A 12,775-nucleotide genomic window follows, 5' to 3' on the forward strand; every position below is an offset into this window, starting at 1 on the left:
GAGCCTAGGGCTTCTGTGTATAGTGGCTCAATCAGAATCTTGATATTAGAATATTAGAGGTTAATGAAACATTGACACGGTTTAGCCTCATGGTTTCAAACTTTCTGGCTCCCCATTTTTTCAGTGAGTATCAAGGAATGTCTAATCCCTTGCACATTTTTATATGGACAGCTAAAATATTTTAATGGTAAGTGTACACATTTGTAAAAGAATTTTGAGGATATTATGAATATTGACTTTGAAAAATAAAATGATTGTTCTTTTTAGTATGTTCAATACAATACTTGGAGTAACTGTTTGATATCCATCATCATCACCCATTAAAAAATTATATGACAAGCTTTTCTTTAAACATCAGTAATCTTACATCCTTGATTATTTTCCTTGAAGAGAGAAAATTTCTACCCTCACAGTTTTAGGGAAAGTATTCATTTGCATATTTAGCATCCAAAAATCAATTCCTTTAACTGTCATAAAACTATATATTCTTTGAAAAGTCTTAAGATGTTTCCATTTGAAGGGATTACTTATTGAGAAGACTACTGATTTGGTCCAACATGTTTTATATAGTATCTCGACAGCATTCATTTGTATTTTATATTTTCCTGCCTGTGAAAAAAGTGAACATAAATGTTGTTTCTCGAGAATTTTCACATAGCTTAATATAAGTACATGTGTATAAATATAGGAACATCATAAATGAATGAATTGCTGACTAATTCTACCCAAGCCACTGGCTGGTTGCTAGGCAGATTAGTTTATACCACATTATTTTAGCTAGATGAGTCCTATTTTCATTGAATTTCTAATATTCTAATATTCATGTTAGACAAAATTCTAATATTCATGAATCTGCTTCAGTATGTCTTTTCTTTGACTATTGTAGTTTAATCCGCAAATTGTTACCGCTGTAACTAGAGAAAGAGCAAATTGGTTAGGGGAAAAGAGGCAGTTTTTAAAAAGCTATAGCAGAATAGAAATAGAGATTTTTTTTTTTTTCTTTCAAGAGAAGCCTTGGAGATTGATAAAATAATTGAAAGGCCTTAGTACAGTGCTTTGGTTTGTTAAAAGTCATGGAGCTGAACTACAGTAAAGGGGTCCCAAAGCCTGTTTTTGACATGGGGGAAACCCTGGGCTGAGCTGTGCTATGGAGGAACTTTTGCTTGTAGCCACCTCAATTTTCCCAAGCAAGATAGATAAAATTTACCCAAACATTTAAAATAGTGAAGTCTTTAGTACCAGGTTTGTTCTCTGAGCATTTTGGATAAAAAGGTAGATGTGGGAAGGACAGAAGGTAATGTTTCTTAGCAAATAACATTTATAATTATTTATTGAAACAAAAGACAGATTCCAAGAGGTTTCTAGGAAGCAGAAATCACATGTAAAAATGACCTGTTGGAATAAATTCAAATGTATAAAATGTCCTTGATATTTTCCTCACTTACTGTGGTTGCCTTATTTTACTTTAATAATTTTGAACTGTTTTAAAGATAACCATGGGTTTGCTTTTAACTTTCATCCTATTAACCTGCTGTTTCCTCAAAGGTCTTAGTGTCCTTCGTGGTAGATTTGCCTACCACAGGGATTTTTAACAATTGGAATGTCTTGATCAAATTTGTTTATTGGTTTAGAGAGTGTTCTCTTGATTGGAAATAATCAGATGTCTAAATGTTCCTGCATCTTACTTGGGCTCTTTTCAATCAGTTCTACGTAATATTAACCTGATATAATGTTAATCTCTTGGAAGTTGCTGTATGTATTGTTATGTTATTTGTTTAAGTGGGCTTTAGAATGTATTGCTACCATTAAATATTTAGTCTTTATGGCATCCTGTTGAATGAGACAATAATTATTGTCTTCATTCTGAGATAAGGCCATTAAGATACAATATTTGATGAACTGTAATTGCTAGTGTTCTAACCTTGCTTGTAAAGCCATTCTGTGAAAACTCATGACATAGTCAAATTCCAATTATCCACATTGATGGAGAGGGAGAGATACTGATGCCTAATTCAAAAGTCATATATAGTTTTATAATATGTTTTATACTTATGATTGAATATATATGAATCTTTTGTGGGAGTTATACTTTACATAAAATGTCAAAATCATATACTGAAGACAAAGGAAGAACTCTGAAGATTATTAAGAAGCCTAGACAAGGCTGCTCGGTGACTTTGTACCCTTGGGAAGCAAAGTGACCCCCTGGGTTGTAGTTGTCTCTCATATAAAATAAAGCACAGGAGCTGTTCTTTCTTTAAAGCCCCCCCGCCCCTTGGTCCAATTAGTGTCCGCTTCTGAAGGGAAATGAAAAGCATCCCAGGAAATCCCCCTTCCAGTTTCCTCTCTGTGTAGGGATGAATGGTTGCTCTCTTGTTTTTCATCAGCTCAACTTGAATAGGAATCTTCATTTTTCTTCTGATCCACAAGTGAGGCATTATTAGAATATTTTAGGGAATTGTTTCTAATGTTACCTTATAGAACTTTTGGTTCATTCTTTCCTTTGGTCTCTTCTGCTCATTTTATAATTGTGGAATTAATGCTGACACGTCCCTAGAAGAGCCTAGTCTCATTAGCTTTCTGATTTGGGGCAAGTGTCATAAGTCACTTCCCCAGGCAGCCGATCCTGAGACAGACTTGTGTGTGGGGGATCAGTACCTTTAGGGAGTGAAAGAAGCAGGGTTGGGCAGGGGAGGTAGTTGAATTGCCTAGAAAGCTTCAGCTGTGCTTGGAAACTCTGGAGCTAGGGTAGTGCTTCAGGCTTGTCCTGAATTGGGGTTAAGGACTTAGCCTTTATGTCCCTATGTCAATCAGTCATTGGATCAGGGGTGCCCTGAGGAAGGAATGTGACCATGGGCAGGCATCTCTCTCCACCCTAGGACAAATCCCAGAGAGGGATTTAGCTGAGACGTTTCAGCCACAAACACCCCCAGGAGCTTGGGGAATGAGTGCTTTAATCGTGAGGGGAGGAAATGAGTGGCCTCTTCAGGCTTCCACTCAGCATGTCACTAACTCATGTGTCCCCCAGTTCCCCATTCTATCCACAGACATGGAGAGAAGCACTACCATGTATTTAACACACTGTTTATTCCAACTCCACATGTTATCTCTTGTTCTCCTGCAAGAAAGCTATTTTATCCAGTGTGAGGCATATTAATAATAGCTGATTACTACTCATTTACCCTGTGCCAGACATTTTCCTATGCTCTTACATGTATTATCTTATTTCATCTTCTAAACTTATCAATTGAATACTATTCTCATTTATCAGATGAGGCAACTGAAGCTCTGCTCAGTAGTCATGAAAGATTAATAAAATTAAATTAAACTTTCTTCATACAGACAATAAATTGAAGGCATGGGTCAAATGTTTTAATATCATACTGCTAAATGTTTTAATGTCATACCGCTGTCTCATGAATGTTTTACTTCTCTGAATCCTGTAGAGTTTTATACTGGACTTGAACACCTGTCTTCCAATCTCAGTCAGTGTGTTTTTACCATTTCACACAGTTGTCTTGTGTTTTAAGCAGTACAGGTCAGAAGTGGTGCAGAAAAGATGGGGATTCAGCAGGCTACAGCTCACCTGGAGATGTGAACACTGTTGAATCATTTGTCTTGGGATGTGCTGGTGCCATAAACATGTACGAAATCCACATCTCTGGTCTTATGAAATGATTGGCATCTAATGGTGTGAAACATTTAGATTAGAGAAAAAAAATGAACTCCCCCCGCCCCCCACATTGGGTCTCTAGGAATACTGCAACGCCAGGGTTCTTCAGCTACCTAAGGTGCATTGCTGATGTTACATGGAAAATGCTATGCCCATATGCTTTTGCATTTCTGTTCTGGAAAAAGGATCCCCAGATTCCATTCAATTCTCAGCAGAAAATCATTAAAATAAAAATGGATAAGAACCCCCAAAGTGTGTTGGAATAAATTGCTTCTGTATTATTTGATTTTTAAAAACAAGATAGAGTTATGCGCCCCCCCTCCCCCGATTAGTTCAACTGTAATACCAAGTGCAGGCCTCCGTTAGATGATATCTCATGAATGTTTTACTTCTCTGAAAGCTGTAGAGTTTTATACTGTTCTGGTGCTGTGATTGGTTTTCTTTGGTTGCGATCTACTGTCGTGAAAACGATCTCCCAAATAGTCTGTGTGCTTTCTAACTGTGCATGTTTTATTTAATGAATATATTAATATTGGTTGAGGTTGATGTTATAATGAATCTATTTCCTGCACATTAAGGGAAGAAAGTTAACAGCCGCATCTCAAATGTTTTATCAGTAAGATTAGGACAAAGTCACCAAATTGCAGTTAATAACAAAAGTACTAGCAGTGGCAAGTTATGGAGAAAAAAGGCAGCAATGGTGATGGGGAAAGCATCATGCTATTTGCTGGGATAAGCAATGACGAAAAAAATAGGTCATCTCATTGGTCACAAATCAGTCATCAGAGGGTGTTGCTGAGCCACTACTGTGGCCCTAGAGATTGCTTTTCTCTTTACTTTCCCTCGTGTGTCCACCTCCCATTAGCCACCTCACTCTTATTGTCCTAACTCAGCATTCTCTGTTCTTTACTGCCACTTCTCATTTATAATTTTATGTTTGAAAATCATCTTGGTTCCAGATGTCACTTGACTGGCATGCCATCACATCTTCCTTGTTTAGAACAGTAATTCTTCTCTCTGGCTATGCACTAAATCATACGTAGAGTGTTTTAAAAATGCATGTGTCTGAGCCTTAACCTTGGAGTTCCTATTCAGAAAGTCAGGGGTGAGATTTGGGCATCTGTGTTATTTTTAAAGCTTCATATGTAATCCTCATCTGTAGCCAGAATAGAGAAACTCGGTAGACTATGGAACCCTTCTTAGTTTTTTTGTTTTGTTTTTTTAGGGAAGGACCCGCGGCATATGGAAGTTCTCAGGCTAGGGGTCGAATTAGAGCTATAGCCAGCGGCCTACGCCACAGCCACAGCAATGCCAGGATCCTTAACCCACTGAGTGAGGACGGGGATCGAACCTGCATCCTCATGGATACTCTAGTCAGATTTGTTACCACTGAACCGTGACAGGAACTCTTTTCATAGTTATTTTATTTTATTTTGCATAGTGCTTTTTATTTATTTTCATTTTTTAATCTTTCTCTCTCTTTTTTTTTTTTTTTTTTGTTTCCTCAATACATTATTTTGTTTTTTTTCTACTGTACGGCATGGTGACTCAGTTACACATACATGTATGCATTCTTTTTTCTTACATTATCATGCTCCACTATAAGTGACTAGACATAGTTCCCAGTGCTACACAGCAGGATCTCATTGCTAATCAATTCCAAAGGCAATAGTTTGCATCTATTAACCCCAAGCTCCCAATCCAGCCCACTCCCTCCCCCTCTCCCTCCCCCTAAGCAACCACAAGTCTGTTCTTCAAGTCCATGATTTTCTTTTCTGTGGAAAGTCTCATTTGTGCCATATATTATATTCCAGATATAAGTGATATCATATGGTATTTGTCTTTCTCTTTCTGACTTACTTCACTCAGGATGAGAGTCTCTAGTTGCATCCATGTTGCTGAAAATGGCATTATTTTGTTCTTTTTTAATGGCTGAATAGTATTCTATTGTACATATATATACATCTTCCAAATCCATTCATCTGTTGATGGACATTTGGGTTGTTTCCATGTCTTGGCTATTGTGAATAGTGCTGCAATGAACACGCGGGTGAATGTGTCTCTTTTAAGTAGAGTTTTGTCCAGATAGATGCCCAAGAGTGGGATTGCGGGGTCATATGGTAATTCGATGTATAGTTTTCTAAGGTACCTCCATACTATTCTCCATAGTGGTTGTACCAGCTTATATTCCCACCAACAGTGCAGGAGTATTTGTTATTTGTGGACTTTAAAATGATGGCCATTCTGACTGGTGTGAGGTGGTGTCTCATGGTAGTTTTGATTTGCATTTCTCTGATAATCAGTGATGTGGAGCATTTTTTTCATGTGCTTGTTGGCCATCTGTATCTCTTCCTTGGAGAAATGTCTATTCAGGTCTTTTGCCCAGTTTTCAGTTGCGTTGTTGCCTTTTTGCTGTTGGGTTGTATAAGTTGCTTATATATTCTAGAGATGAAGCCCTTGTCGGTTGCATCATTTGAAACTATTTTCTCCCATTCTGTAAGTTGTCTTTTTGTTTTCTTTTTGGTTTCCTTTGCCATGCAAAAGCTTGTCAGTTTGATTAGGTCCCATTGGTTTATTTCTGCTTTTATTTCTGTTGCTTTGGGAGACTGACCTGAGAAAACATTTGTAAGGTTGATGTCAGAGAGTGTTTTGCCTATGTTCTCTTCCAGGAGTTTGATGGTGTCCTGTCTTATATTTAAGTCTTAAGCCACTTTGAGTTTATTTTCGTGCATGGTATGAGGGTGTGTTCTAGTTTCATTGACATAGTTATTTTAAATTGAGTGGTCTATGATTATTCTAGTCACCAAACTACCTTAATACACAAATTCTAATTTTCTTTATATTTTAAAGTGCAAGATATAATCAAACTAATCAGAGTGAATAAATGACATTTATATTACTCACAAGCTAACTCTTTAGGTAGTTTAGCCTGATTTTCTACAATACATACTGATTCCCACTGTTTGAAGTAAAACACATTCGTTCCCAGAGGATTTATGTAAAAATATACTTTTCTTTGCCCATATGTGTTGAATTAAACACTAAGTGTTTTTGTAATTATTTGTATTCTTATATATTTGTATATTATTTATTTGGACGAATTTCTATACCTTTATGACCTTGTTTCTCATTTTAACCACATCAGCATACTAAGCTCAGATCAAATGGAAAATTTCACTACTCTTTTGTTTTTACTTATAAATAATTTATGCTGTATAACAGCTTTATCGTTTGCAACTGAGATCTGACACTTGCATTACAGACACTGTTTGGTGATGTAATCCCATCCTTATTCTCCAAAAATACCTTGGTTTGAAATTCTCTTTGTTAATTTACTACACTATGGGCTTTGTGTTCCCTTTCCATATGATACCTAAGTTGGACAAGGTTATTTCTAAGGCCACCTCCATCTAAAATTACAGTTCTATGACATTATTACTGTGATTCATAATTATTCTAACTACAGAAGAAGGCTTGTGTTTATTGCTGCCACTTGACCTTGCCTGTCTTATTTTCACTGCTCTATGCCAATTGTTCTTTCTGCCTCTATAGGTTCTAATAGTCCACTGCTATGCCAGGTTTGAAGCTGAGCATGTTTATTTTTTTGCTACCCCTCCTTATGGGTACCTCATAGCAGCTTTATCAGGCTATAGCTATTCCTATAAAACACATTTCCCCCACATGTCCAGCTTTGTGAACTTGTGTTATGTTGATATAGTTGCCCTGTAGGCCACAAACTAGCAAACCATAGCTGTGGATCAGATCTAGCCCCCTCCATGTTTTTTGGGTTTTTTGGGTTTTTTTTTTTTTTTCCCAAATAAAATTTTATTGGAGCACAGGCACACCTACTTGTTTACTGTAGGCTGTTTATTTGTATACTGTGTGGCTGTTTCACGCTACAGCAACAGGGCTGAGTATGGCCTACAAAGCCAAAAATATATATTATCTGGCTCTTTACAGAAAAATAATTGCTACCCTCCTGTACATTATTTGAAAAATTTGTTAGTGGTCCTTTCTTGCCATTTAATATACAAAAGGGCTTTGAGGTGACTTTGTTAAAAATAATTTCAGTAGCTAAATAGACATCTATAACATATGTGATACTTTGAGATCTATATTCTTATAAGAATGTAGTATAAAGGCATTATCCCAATTTTTTGTCCTAGAACATAATGCAGCATTGGTATAAGTCTCTGCCAACCATCTAATATATATACTAGTTACCTTGACTGAATTGCAGATTCAGTGACTGGTTTTAGCATTGTATTGCTGGTGGCAAACCTACCCCCTCCATTCCCCACCTTTTTTTTGCATAGGACTTTCTTATATCTAGTATTTAAATATCCTTGATCTGAAGTTTTCTGACAGCTCTGCAGAATGACTTCTCAACATTTATATGTTCTAATATGTATGTGCGCCAGGGTCAGTGTAATTAACATATTTCATTTACATGTTGTATTCTGGAAGTTCAAACACTTATATCAAAAAGGCATAAAGGAGCACATCTAGTCTAACCTTTTCAAAAGCTGCAGAACTTTTGATGCTTTTCTTAGAAAGCCTTTTGGTAAGAACGGAACAGAAACATTTGTAAACTTGTTTGTAGATTCCCTGCCATGTCTTTAGAAAACATAATTTCCACGACCCTGTTGAATGGTAGGGAGCCTAAGACTGTTTGATTGCTTTAGACCCTGGCTTCTGTGATCATACAGTAAATGCTGGTGCACTTGTTGGTGCTCCCCAGTTCAACTAGGGGCTTGCAGAGCCGGGTCCACTAGAAGACCCGAACACCTGTGTGAAATCAATAAATACAGAGCTCCTCCCTTATACCTTCGGTTTTCAGATTGTGTTCTGTGGAGTCTTGGGGCTTTGTAGAGATGGTTTGGTGACTGCCTGGGCTCTTAATACTTCAGATGCAGCAGCACGGACTTTTGTGTGTTTTAGAAGGTGAAATGTGGTGTGACTTGTATCCACAAAGAGAAACTGCCAAAAACAGGACTAGACTCTTAAACAAACAAACAAACAAAAAAACTCAGAAAACTAAAAATTATACATCCTTCAAAAACTCAGTGGTAGTCAAAATTCTTGATTCGCCCATCCAAACCTGCTTTGGCCTCTCCCACCTTAGTTGCTGATTATTTTCTTCCTGGTTTTAGAGTCACTCCTAATCCATCAGGAAGTCTTAACTGGCACTACCTTCAAAATATATCCAAAATTCAGCTACTTCTTACCACTTTTATTACTATCAACCTGGTTAGAAACCTTCCTTTCCCACCAGGATTACTGCCAAGACTTCCAGCTTCTTCCCTTATCCCTTTATCGTGAGGTTTTTAAACACAGCAGTCATGGTAGTGATTATCACTTAAGGATATTCAGATGGCCCAAATACTCAAAAATCAGTATATTTTCCATATAATTCTGAACAAAATAGAAGATGTAGAGAATCATCATTTTTAAAAGACTCTTCAAACTAGTGAGAGCTGAAAAGCCAGGAAGAAAAAGACAGCTCGTATTTATTTATTTATTTATTTTTAGGGGCATACTGGCTGCATATGAAAGTTCCCAGGCTAGGGGTTGAATAGGAGCTGCAGTTGCCAGCCTACCCCCACAGCCACAACAGTGCAGGATCTGAGCCACGTCTGCAACCTACATCACAGCTCACAGCAACACCAGATCCTTACTTAACCCACTGAGCAAGACCAAGGATCAAACCACATCCTCATGGATATGAGTCGGGTTTGTTTCTGCTGAGCCACAATGAGAAGTCCAAGATAACTCACCTTTAAAAACAAAGCAAAATAGAATAGGACTACGTGCAGTCATTTTATCATGGAGGAATGAAGATGACAAAAAATATTCACCTTATCCAATAATTAAAGGAATTGAGGGGTAGGAAACATTTACTGGAAACACTTGTTTGTTGAAAAGGATTTTTTTCTTTTACAGTGAGTGGATATTCATGTAATTAAAATGATAAATTGATGTTCATATTTTATAAATATTTAAAAAATCTCAATAATTATGGCAACTTTTAGAAGGCCCACAGCTAAGAACAAACTTAAGAAATGTAGAAAAAAACTACGGCATGTCACCAAGGGAAATAAAGTAATAATTGAGTAAATACAAAGGCATGGGGTTCCTGGAATTATCTCAAAGATAATTCCATGTGGTAAATATCTCAGTTGTTCCCAAATTTATATGTGAATCTCACACAAACACTAAAAATCTCAACACCATTCTTTTAATAGCTAGTCAAAATTATTCTAAAAATAACACACCAGAGATAAATGGAATATGTGATTTATTTGGTTTTATTCAATAAACAACATATAGTAGTAGCCACTTTCTTAGGTACTTTATAAATATTATTTAATCCTAATTATAACTCCTTGAATATGTAATTATAAAAAAACTCGACCTATATAGTACTGTAGAAATATAAACTATTTAGGCATTAGCAGAGACTATGCAAGACTTTGATGGAAAAAAGTTTAAAATCTTGTTGAAAGAGAGATAAATAGGGAGATAACACACTTTATGGATAAGAGTACCCAGTATCATAATATCAGTTTTCATAAATTCACTACCATTCCAAATAAAATACGAGTAGGGTTTTTGTTATTGTTTTTTGTTATTGAACCTGACAAGCTGATTCTCAAGTTTATATGAAAAGACAGTGGACCAAGAAAAGCCATGACATTTCTAAAGAAGAAGAATGGGGTGGAAGGATTGCCCTTACTTATATCAAAAGTTATTATAAATTTATAGTAATTAATACAGTGTTATCTTGGTGCAGGATAGACCTATAGTACAGAATAGATAGCACAGAAACAGGAATTTGATTCCTTACAGACCTAGCATTGTAGATCAGTGAAATAAGGCATAGAGTTTTTGATAAGTAGTATACTTACCATTGGCTCTTTATAAGGAAGAATAATGAAATTGAATCCCTCATGCCCATCATAGCTGAAAAAATTGATTCTATATGGATTTAAAGACTCAAATATGAAAGTTAAAACTATATTTACAAAGATGATACAGGAAAACATGACCTTGGAATGAGGAACAGTTCTCTAAACAGGCGACAGAAAGTCCAACCAAATAATAAAGACAATGGATTAAATTTGACCAAATTAAAACTACAAACTCCTGTAAGCAGTAATACCTTTAAAAAAAAAAAAAAGAGGGAGTTCCCATCGTGGCTCAGTGGTTAACGAATCTGATTAGGAACCATGAGGTTGTGGGTTCGATCCCTGGCCTTGCTCGGTGGATTAAGGATCTGGCGTTGCTGTGAACTGTGGTGTAGGTCACAGACGCAGCTCGGATCTGGCGTTGCTGTGGTTGTGTGTAGGCCGTCGGCTACAGCTCCGATTGGACCCCTAGCCTGGGAATCTCCATATGCCGTGGGTGTGGCCCTAGAACAGACAAAAAAAAAAAAAGAAAAGTAAAACCACAAAGCGGGAAAAGGTACTTTTAACATAGGTAACTGACAAGAGATGGTTAAACAAACACACACACATGTATAAGAAAAAGACAAATGCAGAGCAGAAAAATGGGTAAAGATTGAAAAAGCACTTCACAAAAGGAAATAAGAATGGCTAATAAACTTATGCAAAGATGATGAGCCTTATTATAAGGGAAATGCTAATTCAAACCCAAATGAACTATCTTTTCTCATCTACCAAAGTGAAAACTTAAAGTCTAACATCAAATTTTGGTGAGGATTAGGAGCAATGAGACATCTCTCAGACTTACTGTGGAATGTAAATTGGTTTAAGGACTTTGGAAAGCAACAGTGTGTAGGTCTTGTGGGTGTCCTCTACCTTTGCTTTGTCTAAGGAAACTTTTATATGTGTGAAGTGTTTTCTCCCATTGTGTGGCTTATCTTGATTACCTTAACAATGTGTTTCAAAGAACAGTTTTCTGACTTCAGTGACATACAGGTTATCAACTATTTTGTCCTATAGTTCATGCTTTTTATATTCTAAGGAATATTTGCTTACTCCAAACCCTCAAAGATCTTTTTTCCTATATGTTTTCTTTTAGGAATTTTAGCTTTTGCGTTTATCTTTATGCTCCGGTTTGAATTAATTTTTGAGTATGATGTGAGCTAAGGGTTGCAGAAAATGAATCCTAGCAATATTTGTTGAAAATATTTTTGGTAAAATATTTGGCAAAAGCCCTTATTCGGTTTTGTTTTTTGGGTTTTTTTTGGTTTTTTTTTTTTTGAAAATCAGTTGATCCTAGATGTTTGGGTCTATTTTCCTCTTCTCTGTTTCATTAATCTACATGTCTGTCTGTTAACTAATAATGACTTATGCTTTCAGGTAATTCTGAAATTAGGTAGATGTCTTCCAACTTAGTTCTTCCATTGTAAAATTGCTTTGACTGTTCTAGGTCATTTGTAGTTTCATAAAATTTGAGCATCTCTGTGCCAATTTTTTTTTTAAAGCCTTTGGATTTTTGATTGGAATTGCCTTGTATCTATAGCTGAATTTGGAGAAAATTGATGTTTTAACAATACTGAGCCTTCTAGTCTGTGAATGTGATATATGAGACTATTTATTTAGATCTTCTTTAATTCATTTTAACAATATTCTGTGATCAATTAAAAAAAAAAAAAGTCTTGGAGTTCCTGTTGTGGTGCAGCAGAAATGAATCCAACTAGGAACCATGAGGTTGCAAGTTTGATCCCTGGCCTTGCTCAGTGGGTTAAGGATCTGGCATTGCCGTGAGCTGTGGTGTAGGTGCAAGATGCCACTTGGATCAGGCATTGCTGTGGCTCTGGCGTAGGCTGGCAACTGTAGCTCTGATTAGACCCCTAGCCTGGGAACCTCCATATGCTGTGAGTGCAGCCCTAAAAAGACAAAAAAAGAAAAAAGTCTCATGGAGACCTTTTAGAGTCCCAAAAGAGGAGGAAGCAGAAGAGACAGAAAAAAAAAATTTTAAATAATGGCTGAAACTTTACCAAACTTGATGAAAGACATAAATTTACAGATTCAAGAAGTTCAGCAAACCCAAACAGGTTAAACTTTAAGAAAATCACTCCTTGAAACATCGTAATGTTATAGAGTTAGTTTCCAGCTTTTACTATCAGAAACACAG

At 36.4% G+C, this 12,775-nt stretch overlaps 1 protein-coding gene across 12 annotated transcripts in view; it reads left to right on the top strand.

The window, feature by feature from the left end:
• Positions 1 to 12,775, top strand: part of WDR7 (WD repeat domain 7) — a 375,641-nt gene that overhangs the window by 226,196 nt on the left and 136,670 nt on the right. The gene's annotated exons all lie outside the window — the stretch shown is intronic.

The sequence above is a fragment of the Sus scrofa genome, chromosome 1, assembly GCF_054392235.1.
Source record: "Sus scrofa isolate SSC_HxYL_T2T_F1_AM1 chromosome 1, Sscrofa_HxYL_maternal_Yorkshire_Landrace_v2.0, whole genome shotgun sequence".
NCBI lineage: Eukaryota > Metazoa > Chordata > Mammalia > Artiodactyla > Suidae > Sus > Sus scrofa.